At 36.5% G+C, this 26,521-nt stretch overlaps 1 pseudogene; it reads right to left on the bottom strand.

The window, feature by feature from the left end:
• Window positions 1-5,369: 5,369 nt before the first annotated feature.
• LOC149202005 (spermidine synthase 1 pseudogene) lies at window positions 5,370-6,058 on the bottom strand (annotated as a pseudogene).
• Window positions 6,059-26,521: the final 20,463 nt, after the last annotated feature.

The raw sequence follows: 26,521 nt of genomic DNA, 5'->3' as shown, positions 1-26,521 counted from the left end.
AATCAAGGCGATATCATTTGGATCAATCTTATTGATCACGTTAGTTGGAGGTCTTCCCATGTTTTGGGAAGCTTGAGAGAGTAATAGGCAAAGGTAAAATAGGCATGGCATGTAATTCTTTCATCATTATCTTCTGTTGATGCTTCAATTTTCTCAATTCATAAAGGGTAATATTAGCCCTAGTCTTTTTCATGTCATCAATAATATTGTACTCCATTTCATCCGACACTATCAGTGTTTTTGATGGAGTTGTTTGATCTGCTTGTACTGGGCTAGATTGAGTCGCTTTAGTGGTTGTTTTCTTTGTTGCAACTTTATCTTTTGTTGTAGAGCTTGCACTTTTTTTCTTAGGGTTAGTTTGGGGAGGATCAAGCTAATTTTTGCTTCGTGTGCTAACCGGAAATACTTCTTGATCTTCTTCTTGTGGGAGGATGAAATCCCAAATTCCTTGTAATTCCACAACTTCTTCGTCATCAGTCTACCCTTTAGTGGCACTTTCTTCTTCTTCCTCTTCCTCAGTTTCAGCATTTGAGATGGCATTGGGTGGTTTCGCATCCGTTGAAGGACCTCTTTTAAAAGCTTTGTAGGGTTTTTTTGAAGAAGTTTCTGCTACTTGTTTTTTTATGTCAACCATCTCATTAGACATGGTCTTTAATACTTTCTGCAATCCTTCCAAATCGAAAGGGTCTTTTGTTTGTTTCTTCTTGGAGTCTTCCTTGTAGGTGACTTTTTTAGACTTGCGTTCCTCTATCGCGGATCTCTTTTCCAGGGCTATTACGCGTTTCTCTACTGCTATCGCCTCTGTCATGTTTTCAACTAAGGTTGTTTTATTTGCTCTATCCATGAAGATTGCTATGTTTGATGATAAAGCAGTAATATACCATTCACATCGTACTTCTTCGCTGGGTTGGGAAGCAGTGGGAATTTTGTTGAGAATTTTATTGAACCGAAAATCAAAATCTTTGATAGGTTCTTTAGCTTGGGCCTTAAGATTGGATAGGTCATTGATTAACGTTGTCGTTGATCTGTCGTCACCAAACTTGATAAGGAATTGATTCTGGAAGATATCCCAACTTGTGATAGACCAGGAGGGTAATGAAAAGTACCATGACCCGGTTGTCCCTTGCAGTGTATAGGGAAAAAGCCGAACAACAACATCTTCGTTAGTAACTCCGTTGAGATTGATAGAAAGCATGAAATTGTTTATTTGTTCTTCTGCTAGCATGCCTGCTTCTGGATTGAATTTGGGTAGCCATTTCTCAGGATGGGTCGGTATTTGACTCAAGGGTGCAGGCATTAAAACTACCCCAGGGTTGTTCCATGGAGACTAGGCCATCGTTGAGCTGCTAGTAGAGGAAAGTGCAGAAGATGATCCCTGTGGCTGGGAAGATGAGGATACTATGATCGTAGATGATTGAAGAAGGGTTGTGAGAGTTCTGGTAGACGGATGGATGATGGTTTGGAATGGAGGTGTGGGTGGTTGACTTCGCGGTGAGGTAGTTGAAATGGGCGATGTAGACGAAAGAGTCTCACTGTCAGACTCTTGTGGTGATTTCCTCGCTCTTTTCCTGGTGGGAAGAGGCAACTCAATTGGTTGGATGCCAAATTTTTTCTTTAACCTGGTTAGGGGATGAGCAGGATTATACTGCGAAGTCACACTGCTTTGAGATATATCAGACCTCTGAGGAGAAATGGAAAATCCCTGAAGTTTGTGAATCAGAGATTCAACTCCAGGAGGTTCAATGGTAGATTGGTCTGAAATATCAGGGTGTGTAGCAGCAATTGATACTCGAGCGACTTCTGACTCTGGATTTAAACGTACTGGGAAAGTCGGGGGAGATGATGAGGGCGATTTACTCTCAGAATGGTATTTATATTTTGATTTAGGTGCCATTCATAGTTCAGGCCCTCCTTCTAGCGCCAAATATGTTGAAGCCCCAAAAATCGGGTCGACAACAAGGGCGATACCTGCCCAGTCTGGACCTTGGTTGGCAGCTCCTTATCCATTTGGTATAGCGGGTCCGACTGGGGATAATGGGACCAGTTTCCCAATCTAAGGGTGTGTGTGTGTGCAGAGTTGGATGATGCTGATCTAAAAGTCCTAATCTAAGCTACTTTAATCTAATTCTATGCTATTGTAATCTAATGAAAACAACACATCTAATCTATGCTAACCCGGGATGTAATTCTTCTATTATGCGATCTAAAGAGATTTCAAATAATAACTAGTAATAAAGATCATTCAGCGATTATAAGAATAGAAATCAATTAAGATGAACCACTTTGCATAAAAAGTTAGGCAAAATAGTTGTGAACAGCATATCGCATAATAAGTTATTCATACATCAAACATAAATAAATGGCTCCACCGTACAAAAGTGCCAAATGGTAACTAAAGCATTCATGCAATAAGATATAAACAACTAAAAACTGTATATCACTTTAAGAATATAAGCAAAAATGGTCAAGAGATAAAAGTAATATTTATGATTGGTCCTACTCATAAGCCTCAAGCAACAATGATTTATCTCTCCTTGTTCTAATATCTACCAAGAGTACAGAAGTGCAACATCAGTAGCAGATATCAAGCAAACATCAATAAACCTTGATCCATTCATTCACCAAAACCTCCTCTGAGGGTGCAAAAGTGCATGTTCTGAGGACAAGTTTTTGACAAATTTCTGGACCCTTCTCTAAATGCATGAGAAGGGTTTAAATACTGCTAACTAAATAACTTAATTACATAAATTTAGGATACGGTTTAAATGACCGCCCTTTTTCTAAGCAAACTTATTTCTAAAAAATTGAATCTAATTCCTAACTATTTCTTCATTTGCTCCTTAATGTTGTGAGAATTCAACATTTGCCTGGGAAGAGTCGGCTGGTTACCTTCCGCTTTTGTTTGAGTTAAGCAAACAGAAATGGCAAGCGCTGGCACCATTTTTTAGTAAAATAGAAGATATTTTTGGGAATCAGCCTCTGGCTGGGTGAATTTACTGCGTATATACTTGGTAACAACCCAAATTTCCCTGAAATTTCTTTTGCTTTTGCTATCTTGGTTTCCGGACTCATGGATGACTAAGCAAGTTAGGGACTTTGGTTTCTGAACAATTTTCTTACCGATGCGTGCATCGAAAACTGCCTCCGTTCTTTGATCCGGGCCTTTCTGGTGCGTTTTCCGCCATTAGCGCCTTTTCCTTTACCGGGCATAAGCTTCAAAATTTTGTAAACATGCTGCTTTTGTGAGCTTTTGACCCTTCGTGTTGAATCGTCTATTGATATCAGCATCTGTTCAATAATACTTTGAAATCTGCGTTTCTGTTGCATGCGGTATCCATTTATGAGGGCATCTCTTCTTTGTTCTCCGAGCATTGACGCTTTCCCTTTTTCCTTAGATGTTTCCTGCACATTGCTTCATGTTGTTTCCTATTTTTCATTCTTGCAGTTCATGCAAAGGAAAAGAGTAATGATAATAAATATTCACACGAAAGCTCTAAGCTCTACGAATATATAAAATAATTCCACCCATTGTGAACTGACTCTTCGAAAAACACAAAACTGTCCTTCATTAACACTTTGGCGTATGTTCATTAACTTTCTTTAAGGCACACGACCAATTTTTGGTTTATGGACAGATTTTCTTGAATGTTGAGCCGAGGAAAATTTGTGATGGGCGATTTCCGCAACTTGCATCGCAGCATCGTGTTATCGCAGATTTATCAAGATTGTGTTATCGCAGATCGCAGCATCGCAGCATCGCGACATCGCAGTATTTTGTTTATCGGAAGATCGCAGATCTTTGCAATTCGTTAAATTATTGTGTGTTGTTTATGCGATGTTGCGATATGCGATGTCGCATATCGGCCATCGGAGATTTCTTAAGATCTTCATTTATGGGCGCTTCTTAATGTATGCGATGCGATGAATTTCGCGTCGCTTTTTCGCAGTTTTTATTGTGCTCATGAAGAAATGTTTTATCTTCTCCGCGTGATGCGATATATATTTTTAAGGAGTATAATACATGAGTTTTTATTAAATTTTTTGAATTTTTTTTTAAGGGTCCCCACTTGCTTAGTGTTATTGCTAATACTAAACAAAGAGGGGGGTTGTTGGTGGTCACAACAGGTGGACATAGTCATCAATATCATTTGGCAAATCAAAATTAATTACATGCACCACAGTATATGATTTGAAGGTCCAAACTCCCATGAATAAATCATATGGGATTTGCAGTAGAGATAGAATCCTCCATAGACTATCGGCCAAAAGCAATGTACTTGCTATGTGCAAAACCATATTGAGAGATACACAACCCGTGCCTAATAGGTTTTAGTGAGAGGAGGATATTGTTCTCATGAATTTGATATGATTTTCAGTTCTGAAATTAAAGTAGCCCCTCATTTCATCTCCATGCTTGCATCCATTTTTCTGGTCCATACCACATGCTCTTCTCGTGTAATGCAAATTGATTGGTGCAGGAAGGTGTATGCAGGTGTCCAGAAACACAACTTTCACAATCTTTTCGCTTCTGCTAAAAGAGGTCGTATCCCCTATGCTTGGTAACCTTCACTTTTGCAAAGACAGGATCTCAAATTTTAACCCTAAGTGTGGGTTGACATGACAAGAGAATCTACTTCCTTTATAGGGATAAGAATAACTATTCGGCCCTGAGAAGAATAAGTGTTTAGCCCAGGGAAGATTGTATCCAAATAAAAAATAGTGTAGGGGAATGCATGCGAGCGAGCACTTTGAAGCAGATATAGATGATATTACGCCTGATGATACAATGATGATTATGATGAATACGAGGGCAGAAGTAGAATATCGAGTCCACGTGCAGCCACATATGTTGCAACTACAATAGGCGCATCCCTACTCTTGAAATTTCTCAGAGATTGCTCGCGCTCCTGTTGAGATTTATCTCCATGAATACTTGTTGGAGGAAACCCATTGGACGATAGCCAATATTCCAATGCATCAGCTCCCCTCATCATTATCCGTGAGAAAAAGGAAACGACTTGATCTCCCATAAAACTGGCTTCTAGCAAAAATTTCGGGTCCTTTCGGAAATTTGAGGAAGAAATGGTGAAGAACTGCTTTGGAGGCTCTGTGTGTCGCGCACACTCCCAGTGCACCGCGCTTGGTGAGTGCGCCACGTCAGTGCAAAAAATGCACTGTGGAGGAGTGCCCAATGCACCGCGTGGCCTACGTGCGCCGCGCGCTCCTTGTATGCGCCGCGCGCACTGTCAACACACTGTCGGCCTCTCCAACACTGAAATTCACTCTTCAACCTCCAAATTCGGCTTTCTCCTTTGGATTTTTGTGAATGTTTGACATGCAGATAGGTTGTCAAAAACAATGGATTTGCTTTACAATTTAATATAGCACTGCTCTTTAATGGGATTAACAGGATTTTTGAAATCTACTGGTGGTCCTTCACTTGAGCAAATCACAAAACCAATTGCGCCACTTGGATATGTTGGAACTGATGTCCATGTATAGTGAACAGAGCCCTTGAAAGTCTGCCTGCACGTTGTGACAATATCTTGAATAACATGCATATGTAACCACAAGCTTTCTGCCTGACTTATAACTACACCTCCAGGCCTCAATGCTCTGGACACTGTTTCATAAAATGGTTTTCCAAATAGTTCCTCTGCAGGACCTACTGGATCAGTAGAGTCTACAATAATTGCATCATAAATTCCGGCCAGACATTCCCTCAAAAAGGCAGTTCCATCACCGATATGAAGCCTTACACGAGGATCATCATAGCCTACAACAACGTTTGGGAAAAATTGTTTGGATACATTTATAACCATTTCATCAATTTCACATATATCAATTTGTTCCACCGAACTGTGTCGACATATTTCTCGAAGAACTCCCCCATCACCTCCTCCAACAACCAATACCTTTCTGGGAGATGAAATAGAACAAAGTGGAAGATGAGCTATCATCTCATGGTAGGCGCATTCATCTTTCTCTGTCAACTGAATCACCTTATCCAGAACAAGCACTTTCCCATATGTTACTGACTGAAATACCATCACATCTTGATATTTTGACTTGCCTTCAAACAATATATGTTCCACTGCAAATTCCTTCGAGTCTTTCATTTTCTTCTCTGACCTTCTTTAGCTAAAATGATGGTTATTTTGTTTATGCTTTTGCAGGGATAGGAGCAGCTATAGCTACTGCCATTGAAGAGCTGTATAACTTCGTAACATTTCGACAAATTACAGATTTACTACAAAAACACATTTGATGATTTCTTCTTCAAAAAAGGGTTTTGAAGAAGAATCAATCTCGCATTATTGACGAAGACATTCCTGAAATAAAAACTTACTGAACCTCCCTCTAGCCTACAAGCGTTATTTCACACTTCTGGAGACAAAACCCTGGACTCAAGAATTAAAATAACTCTTTTTGACCAAAATGGCATTTGATGATGGCAAATGACGAGAAATGAACCTTGGTGAATTTTTCTCTGACAGAGGACTGACAAGACTGAGTCCAACACAAGTTTTAAAAGCTAAAATATAAGATAAATCTAAGTATAAAACTACAACATCCTTTTGATAAAAAGCATCCTTATCTTATCTACTTATCTGATCCCTATCCATTCCTTTCTATCCATATCCCCAATAACATAATAGCAAGGTCCAACTCTGACTCAAAAGACAAAAAAATGAAAGATGAGTTGCGTAGTAGGCTCTAGCTCAGCATAGACACAGGTCGCACCGAGTGAAACTGAGATGATGGGGATGATGAGAGGCTGCTGAGTTGGAGTAGGACACATATGATTCCTCTATTGGCTTGTGCAAAGCTCAAAATTTCCCAGTCAGCACTTGCGCAACAAAATTTAAATTTATGAGTTTGAATGTCATTTCCCGCTCCAAAACAAAACAAAGTCCAACAATTCATCACCTATACCTTATGACTCCGAGCAAGCATCAAAACTCCAAAAATATTCACATTTACAAATCGAATTTAAAAAATTTCAAAATCTTGTTAGCAAGGAATTGTGAAAATGGGTCTCTAAGTGACACTTGTAATTACAAAACCATACAACCTGTGTAAACCCTGAAATAGGTTTCTGTATAATAACTTATTTTTGAGAGAAAACTCTCTTATTTTCCTCAAATTATGCCCCAACTCCTCAGAATCTATTCCCCAAAATCATGGCTGAAACTGTAAATTGCATAGTCTGAAAAATAGGTTTTAAAGATGCATTTGAATCAACTGGTCTATGACACTTGTGTACAAACTGAGATAGGTTTTTTTATTTGACCCATTCTTGGAAAAAACATCTTTCATCTTTTCAAAATTATTTTCCAATTGGTAAAAAAATTCTTTTTAAAACGATGACCAAAACAGTGAATTTCAGAGGAAATTGCGTAGTAGAGTGTAGTAGACCTCCCTGTTTGATATGGTTGCAGATTTGTTTGTGCAAGGATGAGTGCATATATGTTCTTGATATGACCTAGTGATGTTATAGCACCCTCTGAGTGCTTCCCTCCATTCTTGCAAGTTGAAAATGATGGCCATGTGTCTGGACTTTTTCACAAAAGGATATGCACCATGTTTGTTCAAATTCTACTATAGTTGCAGGGTCAGAGTTCACCATGTCTAGACTCCTAGGCTCAATATGAACCACTTCTCCTCCTTTTGTTTTGCCTCTGCTTCCTGGGCTTTTCATCTGCCTTTAAATACTACAACGTAGGATTTTAACTTTGTTTTCGTGGCAAACAACAAAATTGTTTTGAAAAGGTTAACTGATAGTACAATGGACAAAATGACAATGCACTGCATGATGGGAAGGATGACGAAGTAATGAAAAATGATGACTATTATGGTTTTGACAGAAGTTAAATGACTTCGGGCCTCAGGAAAAATCTTTATGCCCAAACAACCTTATTACAATGTCATGTAGCGATGTATTGTGATGTATAGGAAGTATGCAAATCAAATCATACCAATAACCATGAAATTTTTACTACAGGTTCTATGTACATGCGCGCCCCTACTCATGTTAATCGACACATAAACCCTAGACACTTTAAACTGTCCCAATCTCATACCAAACTGTAAGCAGGGTTTACAAAATATTTGTGCTACAATGCATATAATGATTACCAATTGATATATAACTGAGTTTTAAAAATGAAAACTATGGTTGGAAGTGATGTCTCCTACCTCTGACAATAAGAAGACCCGACTTGAAGCTGTGTGATATCTCTGCAAGGAGTTGAAGGGAATTGCACAATGACTATGAAACTCAATAACTTGTGTGACTCTTGCATAGCATATCTCCCACAATTGAAACAAAACGTATCCTCACACCCCTTTCATCCTACTCTTCGGCCTATGTTGTGTGACTATTCAATTTTCCTCAGAGAAGAGTGTTGATTGCAGAGTGGAGAGAAAAATGAGGGCAATATGAAAAGAGATTTGAAAATGTGCCTTTTGTCTTACTTTGGTCATGAGTATGAACTTACAATAAGGGTTCTTACGTCTATTATGGTAGTGAAAGATAAATGATAGCTATAAGTTGTGGGGGCATAATATCAATAATGATGAAATGAGTTAAGGAATATCGGTGATAATAATGAGAGGTAAGTTTAGGAGGGGGTATGTATATGCATATGATGTTAGATGTAAATGTAAATGTAGGGGGTATTGTATGGAAGGGATTTTATGAAATAGGGTATATGAAAGGAGTATAAGAATAAAAATAATATATAATAGGGATAAATGAAAAGGGATCATGAGTTATAACTGATGGAATGGGCATGATAACCATACTCCACAACATACTCAACAAAACCTTAAAAATGACCCAAGATTTTATTGTTTGTTCATGATTCTGACTAGTGTCTAATGATACATAACCTTTCGAACCGTAAAATACTTTATATGAGAAAATGGCCCCATGACCTTCTCATTGACTCAGGCTCTCTTCAAGTTTTGTTTTATCTTTATGGACCCCTTATGAAAAACTTGTAGTGATGTCGGACATTGAATCTTTAAACCATGACAACAACAGTTCATAGGATAAACTACTACACAAAATATAAAAATGAATGAAAGAGACAAATACATTTGATCTCCAAACCCTAGGACCCTAACATTGGCTCCAATGGGAATGGTGGCCTCCTAGTGAGGTGCCAAGAACACCACAGACTTGTAGCCTAACCATTAGGCAAATGGAGTCAAGATAAAAACTAAAAAATTCACTGACTGACTTACTTACATATGACGATAGATCATCAGAACATTAGGGCCTTCTCCTCAGGCTTCAAATTCTGATGATGGCCACCCACACCTGCAGTACTGAAAAATAATACCAAACTACCAAGGAAAACTACTAGAAATTGGCACATTGTTGAAAAATATGCTCAGAGGGCTGAGCTTATTTCACACACCTACTCACTCTAACTGATCCACAAGTTTCTTGATCCAATAAATTCAAACAACCAGTGTAACCACACAAGCACCTTATCCACTGGTTGAGTTCTTTACATGTGCTTGTTCACGAGAAAAATAGAAAACATACTGAATGACAACTCCAATAAAAACTTGCAAACAAATTCAACTTTGACGGGATTGAAGAACTTAAGCCCACTTGCTGATTTCAAGAATGCTACAAAAGGATCCTCAAACGAATGAACACTGAATTTTAGCTCATCTGACAGATTGCAATTTTTCTCTAGGTGGTCTACATACCATGAATACAAACCTTTATCTGCATCCTTGCTTTCATGCAATTTCAACTTATAGTTGTCATGATAGGGCTGCAAATATTCCTGTGACCTTTGTGATGAAACCACTACTGGACAAGACAATGATGCTGGCTGTTGAACTAAGTCTCCATCACCCCTATTTTCAGACTCACAACTAGCTAAAGGAGGAGAACTTTGACTGCAGAAACCATCCAAATAATCGGCTATTGGATCATTGAAAACCAAAGAAGGTTGCTGCCAATTTATGCTAGTTTCAGCTTGCTTTCCTGCTTCCTTAGTGATCTTATAATTTTATTTCAACAATTCAAATGTAGCATAACATAAAGGTAGAGAGTTACCATCAACAAATTCATTGTTTTCTTTATGTGCAATGTCAAAACTATAAGACTGTGACTGCTCACCTGATTCAGTACTTTCATCATATTCTTCATTGCTGTCATAAGTGACACATGCAGGCTAACTGCTTTCCTTAAATTGTTGAAATTGAACATCCTCTTGCTGAGAACATGTCGCTGATTTCTCTTCAAGACTATCTTCAAATGAATAAATAAAACAACCAGTTTCTAGCTCATGGTGACATAAATCAACCACCTCTCCTTCTTCTGCCAAATTTGCTTGGAGAGGAGGTCTTCTTCGCTGCCCTCTAACAACAATTTTTTTTTTCATAGTGAATGTTTCCATCAACCTTTCCATGGTTTTCATCAATGCATCCAGCTTATGGTCTGACAATGGAGAAATCTCCTCCTTAACCACTTCCCTTCTTTCAGCTTCCATTTTGGCCCTTTTGATCAACAGATTCGCTTCCACATCAACAATAATTTTCTGCATATCCTCCAAAGTGGCAGGATTCCTCTCTCTGAGATGATAGGAAAGCTCAACATCAAAACCATCTGGATAATGAAGCATAGCCAATCCTGGGGGAGGCTTTACATCAGTAGGTATGGAATCATAAACACTATTGAATCTGGTTGAGAAATCTTGGACTGTCTCACCAGGCTGCCTCTTTAGATTCTGATACTCATCCATAATCTGAAAAGGGTTCTTTTTAACCTCCCATCTATCAAGGAAAATGTGTTCAAACTGTTGGAAATTAGGAATGCTTCCAGCTGTCAAACTTCTATACCACTTCCTAACTTCTCCTAAAAGGATTTGAGAAAACAACCTCAATTTGACATCTTCATGATCTACTTCCTCAAGGTCAATGAAGTCAATGATTTTGTCTACATGCTTCCTTGTTGTGATCTTACCTGTACCATCAAATTGAGGTAGCCTCTGACCATAGTTTTGTGGTAACTCATGCAAAGGGGCTGGCAAATTTAATGGGGCATACCAAGCACTAAACATGACTGAGGTTTGAGATGAAGTTGTACCAGCTGGACTATGATTATCATTTGGATCTTGTTCAGGACAACCAATACAAAAATGAGATGCATTTGCAGCTTCAAGGGAATGATATATAATTCTAAAAGGGGACTCATGTGAAAATTTGTAGTCTACATTCTGAATCAAAAAATAGAAGAAAAGAACAGGAGGCAATTAATAAAACATAATACTATACCCTGAAGAAAATTCAAGTTTAAGTACCTGACTTTCACATACTATCCTTCCATCCTTCTACTGACAAGGATTTTCCTTCTCTAAATCTGATTTGAAGTTTTTGGAGTCACCAGGTGAATAGTTCATCCTTTTTATGTCTTATTGTTGTCCACCATCAACAATCAGATCTAAACTCTAATGATATTTCCTGGGGAAGATGAAACCTTTCGCTCCCGACAATGGTGCCACTATGTTAGCACCCTATATTTGAACCTTCGGGCTGAGAAAGGTTCATAGGGGTAACCAAAAACCTCTTTTGGCTAGAAAATTGGCCTTTTCCAATTGGAGGGGGCTCCCTCACTTGAAATAGAGATCAAATTGTATAAAAAATAATGCTCAAGGAAATTCCACAGAGGCCAAATCTGTAAAGGTAAATAGGATTTAATGATGATGGCCAATAGAATTGAGAAGAAGGGCCACTGAGGTAAGGTAGGTACTATTTCAAGTCACAACATTTGTCATAGCATAGTATTAGTTTTGAAAATAACTTGAAATTACACAAAGATATTCAACCACATGTAACAGAGCATGAATTCAATTCTGGAACACATTTCATGATCAAATATCTAGAAGAATACCATAAAGGAGCACGTAGCTAAAGGTGAATTCCATTATAGTTTAGAAAGGAGAGAAGTCATTCAGAGCATCAACATAGATGAATTCTAAAAAAACTATTTTAGAGCCAATTTAAAAGTGAAAAATTGAACAAAGACACAGTGAATAACATACACATAAGAAAGGTCACAGAAACTTGAAATCCATACCACAAGAATCTCTGGTCAAGTGGAAATTCCTTGCACTGATAATTTTATTTCAATAAAAGAAAATACATACATAGTTCTTCTCTCAAATCCAAACCCTCTTCTCATGTTTTGTTCAATTTAAATACATTTAGGCAGAGTGAAAAATAAAAATTAGATACAATGTATCTTTCACCCACTAAGAGGATTGAATCATCTCAACTTAGAAACATCAAGTTTTAAAAGCTAAAATCTAAGATAAAGCTAAGTATAAAATTGCAACATATTTTTGATAAAAATCAGCCTTATCTTATCTACTTGTTTGATCCCTATCCATTCTTTTCTATCCATATCACCAATATCATAATAGCAAGGTCCAAAACTGACTGAAAAGACAAAAACTGAAAGATGAGTTGCGTAACAATTTCACAGTAGGCTCCAACTCAGCATAGACACTGGCAGCACCTAGTCAAATCAAGATGATGGGAATGATGAAAAGGCTGCTAAGTTGGGGTAGGACATATACATATATGACGCCTCTTTCAATGCGTGCAAAGCTCAAAATTACCCAGTCAACACTTGCACAACAATTGCGCAACAAAATTTAAAATTCTGAGTTTGACTGTCATTTCTCACTCCAAAACATAGCATAGTCCAACAATTCATAACCTATACCTTATGACTCCCAGCAAGTATCAAAACTCCAAAAACCTTCACACATACAAATCAAATTTCAAAAATTTCAGAATTGTGTCAGCAAGTAGTTCTGAAAATGGGTCTCCATGTGACACCTTTTATTCCCATTTTATACCACTTGTGTAGACACAAAGATAGGTTTTTTATATTAACTTGTTTTTGAGAGAAACCTCTCTCATTTCCATCACATTCTTTCTGAGCTCCTCAGAATCTATTCCCTAAAATCGTGGCTAAAACTGTAAATTGTAGAGACTGAAACATAGGATTTAAAGATGCATTTGCATCTCCCAGTCTATCACACCTATTAAAAAAATGAGATATATTTTTGTTATTTGGCTCCTTCTTAGAAAAAACCTCATTCATTTTTTTAAATTTGTTTCTATTTGGTTAGTAACCGCTTTTGAAAACGATGAACAAAACAATCAATTTCTGATGAAAATGAGTAGAAGATCTCCATGTTTGATATGGTTGCAGATAGTTCTATGCAATGTTGAGTACATAGATGTTCTTGATATGACATGGTGATGATGTAGCACCCTCTGAGTGCTTCCCTCCATGCTTGGAAGTTGAAAATGATGGTCATGTGTTTGGACTTTCTAACAAAAGGATATGCACCATGTTTGTTCAAATTCTACTCTAATTGGTGGATCAAAACTCATCATATCTAGAATCCTAGGCTCAATACGAACCACTTCTCCTCCTCTTGTTTTTCCTCTTCTTCCTCGGCTTTCCATCTTCCTTTAAACACTACAACACAGGATTTTAACTCTATTTTCATGGCACACAACCAAATTGTAGTAAAAAGGTTGTTTGACAACACAATGGACAAAATAAAAGTGCATTGCATGATGGGAATGCTGATAGTGCAATGCAAAATGGTGACTATTAGGGTTTTCACAGAATTTAAATGACTTTGGGCCTAGGGGAAAATATGTGTGCCCAAAAAACCTTATTACAATGCTATGTAGCAATGTATTGTGATGTATAGGAAGTATGAAAAGGCAATCATACCAATAACCATGAATTTTCAACTATAGGTTCTATGTACAGGAACACCCCTACTCATGTTAATCTGCACATAAACCCTAAACATTTTAAATTCTCCCAAAATCATACCAAATTGTAAGCAGGGTTTGTGTAGCGTTTGGGAAGCAACATATATAATGATTACCAATTCATATCTAACTGATTTTTAAAAAGGAAAACTATGATTGGAAGTGATGTCTCCTACCTTTGACAATAAGAAGACCTAATTTGAAGTTGTGTGATATCTCTACAAGGAGTTACAGGCAGTTGCGCAACGACTGTGCAACTCTAGAACTTGTGCAACTATCGCGTAGTAATTCTCCAACAGTCGAAACAAAACTTGTCCTCGTACCCCTGTGAGCCTACTCTCGTCCCTGTCTTGTGTGACTATTCAATTTTCCTCAGAGAAGAATGTTGATTGCAGAGTGGAGAGAGAAATGAGGGTAGTATGAAAAGAGATTTGAAAATGTGCCTTTTGTCTTGCTTTGGTCATGAGTATGAACTTAGAATAAGGGTTATTATGGCTATTATGGTCATGAAAGATAAATGATAGTTATAAGTTGTGGGGGCGTAATATCAATAATGGTGAAATGAGTTAAGGAATATAGGTGATAATAATGAGAGGTGAGTTTAGGAGGGGGGTACATATATGCATATGATGTTAGATGTAAATGTAAATCTAGGGGTAGTGTATGGAAGGGATTTTATGAAATAGGGTATATGAAAGGAGTAGAGGAGTATAAATAGTGTATAATAGGGATATATGAAAGGGGATCATGAGTTATCATTGATGGAATGGGCATGATGAACCATACTCAACAAAAGCTTAAAAACGACCCAAGTTTTTATTGTGTGTTCATGATTTTGACCAATGACCAATGATACATAACCTTTTGAACCCTAAAAAACTTTATATGAGAAGATGACCCCCATAACCTTCTCCTTAACTCAGACTCGCTTCAAGTTTTGTTTTACCTTTATGGACCCTTTATGAAAAACTTGCAGTGATGTCGGATAGTGAATCTTTAGACTATGACAACAATCGTTCATAGACTAAACTGCTACACAAAATAGATTAAACTGCTACACAAAATCTCAAATTAATGAAAAAGACAAAAACAATTGATCTCTAAACCCTAGGACCTTAAGTAAATAAAATCTTAATATTATTATTTAAAAACATAATATTAGTTCGTTGTTATGTGATTTATAGGTTACATTAATGCAAACAATAATTATGATACTCAAAAGTATATGATTTAAAATCATTTTCCAAATTTCTTCAATTAAAAACTCACTGTAATAGGTTGGAGTTTAAGACTGAAGACGCGGAAATTTGTGGAGACTCGTCATTTAACCAATCTAATCTTACTCGATGCCCAAAATAACTATTCTTTATTTAAATAAACTGCCTGATAACTATTCATTATTTATGTAAACATGTGGGCCTGAATTGTCTGAGGGTATGGATTGCGGTCATACACTAGTAACCAAATAAAACTATTCGATTCCAATCCGCATAATATTTGGTGGAAAAATTAATATTTAAATTAAACATGTTATTAATTTATTATATTTTTTTATGTCATTTTTTAAATAAAATAATGTAGAAGATTAAAAATATTTTTTTAAAATCAAATTTTATCTATTTATTTATTTAAAAATTGAACTTCTCTAAACTCAATTCTAAGATAGATCCCTTTATTGAGATAAATATAAATAATATTCATATTATTAATATAAAAATATATAATTAAAAAATAAAAATTAAAAACTTAAAATATTTTATTTTAAATTTAATAATTTAATTTTAAAATTATAATTGAAATAAAATTATAATTTATATAATTTAAAATCAAACCTATATTATATCAACTTGAAGGTTAAATAATTCATGCCAATATCTTATTATCACATTTAAAGAACCTTAAACAAGAAAATTATCAATAGAACCTTAAACAAGAAAATTATCAATAAGTTAACACAAGCTATGAAGTGTTTACCTTGTTTAAAAATTGGGGTTATGAATCCTGCCTAAGTTCCTTTATTAGTCCTTGCCATCTGGCAATGGCCAGGGACTATAGTAATCCATATGCGATGCTATAGCATTAATTCGAAGCGCTATGTTATTAATTTACGTGGATTATTGCAGGGTGACCAAAGTTTTCAAATGCGACGGTGTTTGCCATTGTCGGGATAACCAAAGTTTTGAAAAGTGACCATATTTGCCATCTTATTTGGCCTCTTCCCGAGGTGGAAGAGGCTGGACCATAGGTTTATTTTGCTTTACCCTGTTTATTATCTGTGGCGATCAAAGAGTTCATATTAATGTTAACATTAGTTTGGGTTTATTTGCAGGTATGTTAACATTAGTTCGCGTTTATTTGCAGGTTGGCTAGTATATTAGTAGGTTTGAGCATATTGGCAGGTGTTGTGCATGCAGGTGGTGTAGGTGTCCATGCATGGTGGTGGAGGTGTTCTGCTGGCCTCCCTCCCTTGTTTCCTAAGGGAACTGATTGGGTTGGAAAAGCCTTTCCTCAATTGGAAATTGGATGGTCTTTCATGTCGGTCAGAGGAGAGCTCGAGGAACACACAAAATGTCAGGCATATTATGAGGCAGGCTAGTTTGGAATAGCCCGCTAAGAGCTCTGAGGCGCAAGCAGCTTCTCTTTCAAATCCAAGATCTAGGATGACAGTTGCATAGATGGCTCAGAAAAGTGAATACTTGTCTTAATGGCTAACCCGGGATCGAATAGGTATCTTGCGCTGTCACATAAAGGACTACTACTTAATGAAATGAAATTGAAGCGAGCCAATGAATTCATATGCAGAAGACTACACTATGGATGAGAGCGTCGTTCTGTCAGGTATTTTGCATTAGTTTTGCAATGTTCCATAATCAGTTTGTGTCCCTTTGATTCTCCATAATCAATTTGTATCCCTGTAATTCACAAAAATTTTAGGTTAATAAAGTTTAGAGAATTACAGCTCCTAAATAATTCGCAGAGAAAGGCAAACAACTTCCATTACCAAGCATAAGAGAGCCGTTAAGGAGGAAGAGTGGTTAAAAATAATACTATATTTCATTTAACTTGAATTAAATAGGTAGACATTGTCACTAGCGGCAGAAGCTCTTTTTTGATAACAACATCTTGATAAGCAGCTATAGTTTTTCCTTTCAATACCAGATACCCATGCCAACTTGAGTTTACAGATGCGGGTTCCAGCATACCCCAACATTACTCATCTAAACCCTCACTCCCCAATATGCCCACATTTAGTACCTAACCACCCAATGGCTCCTTCCGCACTTGGGATGTTACGGAAGCTTGGGCCACCAATACCGCAGCTACTTTACCAGTCCTCCTATAGAATCAGAAGGAGGAGGGGCAATGACCAAGCCATTACTAAGCGCTCTCTCTTCTGCAAAAACTAAAGTAGCTGGCTAAATTGTTGACCTATAACAATTAAATGTATCTGTCGCAGCTTCCCTTCACATGGTTCCAAACCCATCTCCAGATCTCAACCCCGAGGCATCCCTTACAGTTAGAGATCAAGTTAGTTTCCCGATTAGAGATCCTATTCTAGTGCCAGCAGAAACAAGGGTAGCTACAATGATATCGGGGTAGAAGCAAGCATTTAAGGCAGGAGCATGCAAGCATTTAAGCTATCGTTTCATTCCTTTACCCCTATGCGAAGCAAGCAACAAAAGAAGACAGAAGAACTTTAAACTAGACTAGATTTTTCTATTTCGTTCATGCTACTTACCAAAATGGATGCTTCTCAAAGTCAATTGCGGGAAGCGGAACAACGACAGAAAATGAAGATTGTGTGTGAAGGCACAGGAGCGCTGGTAATTATATGGATTACCTCATTGCCGTGCCATCAATGATGGAATTTGACGGGCAATTTGCCCGTCACGAGCTATTTCACCCGTATTTAACGTTTGAAAAATTGAAGTGACCGTCTTTTGTGACGTGCGTTAAAGTTTATAAAACGTTGTTTTGACGGTTTGTTTTTTACCCAAAACGTTCTTAAGACTTTATCTTAAGCTGTTGAATAATTAGATATACGGTTTATGCTTAAGCTTTTTTCAATTTTAGTAATAATTAAGTGAAACATATGATTGTATTAGAAATTTACTTATAAGCTTTATTCAATTTTACTAATAATTAATTTGAAATATATGATATTTACTTATAAATTTTATTCAATTTTATTAATAATTAATTTGAAATATATGATTTTTTTAGAAATTTATTTATAGTTAAAAAAGTCAAAGTTTGTGTTTTATCCAATTTTGTTAATACTTAATAAGTGATATATATTTTTTTAAATTTATTTTATAGTTAAAAAATTGAAAATTTGTTTATAGTTTAAACAACCAACTTTGTTATCTAATTTTTCATTGTTATTCAATTTTGCCAATAATCAATTCTAGATTTATGATTTACTCATAGTTCAAAATTGGCTTATAACTAGCATAGACTCATTTTAACTCCTGATCACCAAGCATTGAGGTGGTTCAAATCTCTCAAAATGCAAGTGTAAAACTTGAGGAAAGATTTTCACTTCAAAGAGATTTGATTCCTCTAGGTTCTCGGTAGATCTTGAATTAAATGGATCTATCTATCCCACTATTAATTCAAAAGTCACTAACATCACACCAAAACTAAATGCAGATTACTAAAATAGAAGTTAGGAGCAAATTAGCAATACGACACGGATATTAATAGATGAAAGTTGAAATTTCTTCATTTGTTTTGAATTTGCTGCCTAATTTGTCCCCCTGGGACCCACCAAAACCAAGATGAGCTAGAGAAAGGCTCATTGGTGCACCACAAACTAAGCGATGGGGCTTAAATGAGAAGGAGAATGCAAAGCCATGCACACCATAGCTACCAAAAGTGAAGATCCTCGAGTTTCCAAATGCGAAGGTACAAAATGTCAATGAAGATGTTTTCCAAGAGGTGAACTATAAGCCCATGGAAATTTTCGTAAACCTTATGTTGTGGAACACCACACTTACTATGTGGGGGTGGGAGCATGGTGATGCTAGTTCATTTCCTCTAGGAGATCAAGGGCGAGATGGTAGTTCTCCAGTTGTCGTTGTAGAGCTGAACCTGGTGGTCCCAACCATGAAGTGCAATAGGCCATCAATACTCTACAAGACCAAGTGAATAGACATTGTATAGGATTCCTCGACACCTCAACTAATAGAAGGTGCGTGCACAATGCAAGGGAAATTTGAACCCTTCACATCAAAAAGGTTTTGGGTAATTTGACCCTTTAATCTTCTAACCCTCATGGGTACCACCAAATGTGAAATGGGCTCGACAAGCTCTGAATATCTTCAAGGGACAAGCGTAGAGAGAGGACCAATCATTTGGAGAGAAGCCAAAGGAACCATCACTAACCTTCTTATCTACAATAGGCAGCAACATGCATTTCTCAATAAACATTAGAGAATAATTGTGGTGGTAGTGGGAGCAAGAGGATGTAGTGGCTTAGTCCCTCAAGTGATGGGGGTCACAGGATGGGAGTTGTTGAGAAGAGGCTACTAGATTTAATTTATGTAAATACCCTTTGTTCATCATAGGTATATATATTGATTACCTTTGTTCATTATATGCAATGTTTAAATCTATTCTTGAAAATTCACATTTTCTTATCTTCTTCCATTTTGTATACTGCTAATCCCTTCTCCATTTAAACATAGCAGAGTAGAAAGGAACATTACTATAGAGCAAGGCATACAGGGTCGTCGGTTGTTGAGTTGAGTTCAATTCCATTGTACATTACTGATTTGTCTTTCCTTTTCTTATTATGCTTCTTATTATGCTTCTTTCTTTTGTTGATGCTTTTGCTATGTCAATGGTTATTTCTCTGTTCTTGTTCTTGCTTGTATGTTTTTGTGGAATTTGGGTTTTTTTGTTTTACTTTGATATTGGTGTTTTTAAAGTTTTTTATTGTTTACATTTGGTATCGTATGAGAGGGGAGGTGATAATTTCACTAGTTAAATCCTATAGTGGTGGTTTTTGTACATTCCACATTATGTGCAGTAGGTTAAAGATGTATGCATTGTTACTTTTGGGTTTTATTTTAATACATAATTATGTTTGTGTTTATTTTAGTTCATTTGTTTAATAATATTTTATGTATATGCAGGTGTAGAAAAATTGTGTAGCAGCTCCTCTAAAGACGTTGTATTGTGATAAGGAAAAAACCTATTGAGTCATTAAAATTACTTTCTTATGATTCACACTCGGCTTAATGTAGAGTTCTCAAGTTCAAGTGGTGAAATAAGTTATCTTGTATTAGAAGGTAGAATATTTATTATGGAACCTAATTGAATAAAATGAAATCCAACAACTTTACTTTATTTGATCTTCTCCTTGAAGGGTCTTTCTATTAGATAGTTATATCATACTTAACCAAATCTTAAGTCACCTCCCCTACTCTTAACCAAGTTTTAAATCTCCTTTCCTCAGGTCTTGACTGTCCTCTGTAGGGGCCACTACTTGAAATGAATCTCTCTCTCTTTATTTTCCACAAATAAGTTACATTCCATGGAGATGATGAGGATATTCCTTTGATGGATTGATATTTCCCAATAGTGATGGCTAGAGTTGGTTTGGAAATAAAATATGGTTGGGAGGTCTATTGATTTTTTTTGGGTGAAATTCTAGGTAAACAACCGTTGAAAAAAAATGTGCATGAAAATATAAACACATGGATGAGAGTAATACTAATATTGGTGTTGTACTAACAAACACATACAAGCAATTTGATTTATGGGTTATGAATATTTTGCTGTGAGTTTCCTCAGGATTCAATAAGTCATTTCTATGTTAGCGTCATTTTATTATTATGATAAATATGTAAAAAAAATAACATCATTGTGTTATTGAAGGGTAATTTTTTAATCGAACTTTATTGATAAAGGGTTAATTTATTATTAAAACATCATTTTTGAAGAGTAAAATTTTAAACATAACGTTTTTTGATGGGAAGTATAAAGACCCAAAACGCCAAAAAAAATTTGTCTGACGGGTACAAAAGAATCCAAATTCCAACCCTGCGTGCCATTACCTCCCTTACAAACTGTGTCATTGAATGTCCCGCCATTAAATTGAAAAGGCGCGTGGCAAAGAAAATAAAGAATGTGTGGGAGGCATAGGAGAGAGCTAGTACTATAATTAATACCGAACATCGTGCCAACGGAATCATTGAACGGGTTGCCTTTCATTTTCAAAGGCCGCGTGGAAGTTACCATACTATTTTGGCCCGCGTAAACATTGCAGTGTGTCATCTGGGCAGAGAGGGAGATTTATTGAGATCGTTGAGGAACTATATCTTTTGTCTCTGTTTTGCCACAGAAACAGTAATAGGCCACAGAAACAGTAATAGGGGTGTCTTCTTCGCAATTGAAGGGCTCGATCTACGAACCAGACCTTTTTTTTGATCTGAATAAAGTGAAAAACGGAAACATATTTATGAGTTTGACACATACATAATAAAATTTGAGATGTAGTGAATGTATGTGGGGCCCGACTCTTTTCATGTGTATGTTGGCAGACCATGCATGGTGTCATGAAAAACCATAAACTGCCTCTCGACACTACCTTTTGCAATTGGGGTTACCATCGTAATCAATGTTGGTCGTTGACCTGGAAATAGATGGTTTTGAAATACAATTACCCGATGGTTCCCTACCACTTATCTTCTGAGCATGTAGACCTATCGGAACTCTGTTGATCTGGAGCAGGTGCATTGTAGGTCGTCGGTTTCTCTGACATTTACAGGAGAATTTTCGAAATTTCAAATACTTTATTTATCTATCCATAATCCCACCTTGCATAACCCATCAATAAAAATATCACAAGTGATGTCATTTGAAGCTTCTCTCCATGTTGTTGAAGACTTCCACGACTGATATGCATTTTGAGTAAGCTTTAAAAGCTGAGAGGAACTAGCTTTGTGGGCATGGGCATTGTTTGACTTGGATTTGCATAAGAATGTTATCAATCGATACTCTTTGGGAAGTGTTCTCATTAAGCATGCTTTACACATAGCTCTTTCATGGGCAGTCACTTTCTTTGCTTCATCCAAAACATTATTAATGTAATGAGAGCCAACACTTTCTTTAACGAGTGGTTTAGCTCTAGCTGTCCATTTTGGTCCTTTTTTAATTTCTGAATGTTTTTTGATCTCGTCAAATCCTATAACATAGTTTTTATTTTTCTGGAACTCCCGCTAGTCTTTTGGCCATCATATCATGCTCACTTTAGGGCACGTTCACTTTATGATGTTATGTCATGTGATCAATTAATAACAACACAATTCCGCGTTGAATATCGGCTTTAATTCGGATGTTTATCAACTTTTTTACAGGAGGTGCAGCGCTGGAAAAATGCAGATGACTGGGAAATCGGAGATAATAATCCAAGCTTATTCCACCCTTCTTATCTTGTTGCGAGAGTCAAGAAAATTCAGAAAGTTTTTTCCATGGCTCTCAAAATAGACTAATTTATGAGTTGTATCTATATAAACTGTTGCAGCGTATAATGTTATTTTACATGCATTGAGAGACTGTGAATACTTCCCATACTTCCTGCTCAAGGCAGGGACTAGTACATTTTGCAATTCAAGTTTATCTTTTCAGTACATTTCAAGAAATTTTCAAATCCATACAAAAACAAATTTCGAAACAAGAAGCACCAATGGTGTTGTTTCGAAATGTTGTCAGAGGAAAAGAACATGGATCACTACGCACTTGCAAATCCACCTTCATTACAGCCGTCACTTCGAACAGAGTACTTGCAGACCTGAGCAAACTAACTGTGTCAACAACAAAGGTTGTTTCATAGTCCACAAAATATAAATTCTAATTCTTTATTTGTTGTTCTCCTAAATTATGCTCCTTCATTTAACGTCCTCCTAGCATTTTTTATTACAATATCTAACGCTAAAACTGTACTGAAACATGAACCAGGTTAAAGGAATGTTGACGATAGCAAATATACATGCAGAACCTTTTGTTACAATCTGCAACAATTGCTCTCTTCCCGCAGATACATTTGGAACAGTTTTCACGGATCAACTTAATTGTTCCACATGCGGAGAGTTAACCACGTATCGACGCAGTTTACAATTGCATTGCATTATCCAAACAGAGGCAAATGTTCAGTACAAGTGCATTCTAAAAGACAGTTTGCTGCTAGAACTTTGTCCATCTTTAACAGATCTGACATATGAAAAATATCTAGAAGACGTTGCTGATGTTACATACAACTTACGAGATTTCCACGTACAAAGCAGCTTTCTGTTGGATAGTTCGGATGTCATTGTGCGTACAGATTGACATATTTTACCCTCTGTAGGATTTGAATTTTTCAGTTTTCATGGTGTATTTCTCTCTAATCTGAAGTACACTCTAGGAGTGCCTCATCTCCTAGATGGCTTCATAAACACAGTTGATGTATAGAGTGACTTTCAGATGCACATTTAAGGGTTACAACTAATGTTCTTGTTCTTGTAATAATTAGGCTCTCTTGTAAAGATGTTTTACTGGCAGCAACTTTGTTTGCACTATCAAAAGACAAACTAGGTGAATGGTAGCAATGACTTGATTGTTGCATTGTTGAGATATCATGCTGTGAGGGTCATGGTAAAATTCCCTTGTTACAGTTGCATGTTTTCGTTTTGATTCCTGTAGCTGAAACCATAAGGGATAGGTAAACAAGAAATCACAGGCATATAATCATCATTTGGTTGAATGACTTAGTAGTTAATTAATTGATTTGACAGAAAGGCAGGAGAAGCAAGGGTATATGAACTAGTGGCCCTTTTCATAGCTTAGATAGCCACGTTACCTTTTTGAAAGTGTTTCAATGCAAGATCAAAGCTCTCTTATATCTGAAAAACACTTATATCTTGTCCGTGTTACTGGTAGCCTGCTCCATCAACATATGATGAAGTTTTTAAGAACATATTTGACTACATAGACCGCTTATTTTTAATAGTGAGGCCAAGGAAGCTTTTGTACATGGCAATTGGTAGTTGAGTTAGTTACCCTAAGTACTCCACCTTTAATATTTGACATTAAATATTTAATGTTCACATCTTTTGGTAAACTTTTACTGAGCACTGACTTTCTGTAATTGTACATGGTGTTGCACAACGTTTTTGTGCTGCAAAAGATGTAGCTGAAGCAAGACGTTTGTATGCTATTGAAGAACTACTTCATACCCCTTCAAAGCAAGTTGTCTTAAATAAGATTTAAGTAGAAATTCAACGCTTCTGATTTACATTGTGCATTTTTTAGAGTACAGAAGAAGAAAGATTGAGAAAAGTGTTTGAGGCAGAAGGTAAAGTTATGGCCTTAAAAGAGAAATCAGAAGTCCATGACTCAAATGTCATTACCCCTAGGACAAAATTTATGGCCACACTGTCTATAGCTATGTAGTACTATGTACATTTAAGATTAAAGAATGTCCTGGGATGGAAAAAAATAAAGGTTTGCATTATCCTTCATTTCCCAAGGCAGTATTGATATGTTATCGCATAATCTTAAAAGTAACTTTCATCTTTTTTAGGAATCTAGAATTGCTGATGTCTTGTAATCTTGTTTGCCTTTCATGACTAATTCATATAATTGTGATTTGTTTCTACATTTCATCTCTGATGTATGTTGAACTGCTTTTTTTAATTCAATCTTGAAGGTTATAGTGTCTGATGCAAATTTTCCTAGTGAGGGGGAACACAAAGTCATGTCCTATATATGTCTCCAAAGAAACCTCCTTGGTTTCAATCCAAATACGTGTCACTGATTGTATGGATTAGTAAGTGCTCTGATTTCTAAAAAGAATGGCGTTGCTTGAACCTGAGATGTGGTATTTTAGGTTAATTGCTTGATATTTTACTAAGACTTATGGTATCTCTTCATTTAGCTAATGATGATTTTATTTGGTAACATACATTTACTTTTGTGTATAATTTGTATGATTTTAAAAGCTGCTTTTGCAACTCCAGGATGTAGATTTAATTATGCTGGCATTGGCAACTCATGAAATCCACTTCTCAATTTTAAGAGAGGTTGTTGACTTCTTTGTAACATAAAAACTGGTATTTTGTTTCTGGATATTCTAGGATTACTATGTAAGAGATAGCTCTGCCTCTAAGTATATACTTGTGGTGATGATACAGGTCATCACTTTCCCTGGTCAGCAAGAAAAATGCTACCTTTGTGCTCAGGTTGGTCATTTGATAGCTAATTGTGAAGGAAATCCAAGAGAATTGGATGAGGATGGCAATGAACAAAGTCCTATTCCTAAAAAACCCTATCAGGTTTACTAGAAAGATTGAAACTTACAAATTGTTATATTTACTATATATTTTGAATAGTAGACATTCTTTCACCCATAGGATAGGGATTTCATTACAGTAATTCTACTGCCATATGCCATTATGCTAATAATTGAGCAGTTTCTCAACATCTGGACCTTGCGAGAGTACTTGGAGTGTGACATGAAGTTTTTGTGGGGAATGACTTCCTTCCTCACATGCCTACATTAGAAATTCGTGAGGTTTGTACACTGGCATTCCTGTAGTGCTTTTCTTTTATTTACAAATCACAAAAAAGCCTTTACTACTGGCTTTGTTATACTGGTGTTTCCCCTTTAACTGGTCATCATTATTTGATTGGGAAATTATATTCCTTGTTATGAAATGAATTTTACAGAAAGTGCTAGTGTGGTTGTATTGTATTAAAGAGGATGCAGTGAAAGACCAGAAATTAATTCAAATTTCTGTCAGGGTGCAATCAACTTGCTGATGGTTGTATGCCAATTTCAGAACCAGTCCCAGCGGCTCTCACATCACTATCTTGCCCGCCCTTCGCTCAGTAAAATATATAGTCCCACTTGACTAAGAAAAGATGGCAGTGGTATTTTGAACTCTGGTATCAAAACTGTGCATTGGATGTTAACTGACATAAGCAGTCTCAGCAGCTCAGTAGACAGTTGCAGTCCCAAAGGTACACACAATCACTTCCTGTTCTATATCCATTTTCATTGTTCAACTTGCTATTATGATTCTGTGACTTGTAGTTGCATTGCATCACTAAACATAATATTGAACTCTGGTATCAAAACTGTGCATTGGATGTTAACTGACAGCTCAGCTCAGTAGACCTTCGCAGTCCCAAAGGTACACATAATCACTTCCTGTTCTATATCCTGTTATAAGTGACAATGGTATTACCAATTTTACAAAGTCTACAAAGTCAAGCACATTCTCTGTTTCACAATTAATTTGTTCTGCAACTCTAAATCTTCACATGATTACAAACAATAACTCTCTGTTTCAAATGACATGCTCTGTTTCAATATCTGATTTATATATGATCATATTCTAACTATGACTTCATAATACGATTTATAGGAATCTCCTTGGATCCTCAAACGATAAGAACACCTGGAGACAATACTTCCTCGTTGAGGAAATACAAAGAAAATTTATATGCCTGAGAAAATTGTTTAAACATTATCCTGTTCAGTCAACCTTCAATCGACTGGGGATAACCATAAAGGCGTTCTCTGCTTGGCAGTGGTATTTTGAAGTCTGGTATCAAAAAAGCTAGCATGCAGGAGTGGCACCTTCACTTTCTTTGCAAAAGTGTTCCCAATTCAGTATGACAGAATATAGTCCCACTT

Source organism: Pinus tabuliformis, chromosome 2_1 (genome assembly GCF_031772625.1).
Source record: "Pinus tabuliformis cultivar Carrire ecotype Pingquan chromosome 2_1, CPIR1, whole genome shotgun sequence".
NCBI lineage: Eukaryota > Viridiplantae > Streptophyta > Pinopsida > Pinales > Pinaceae > Pinus > Pinus tabuliformis.
This window is presented reverse-complemented; position numbering and strand designations above follow the sequence as displayed.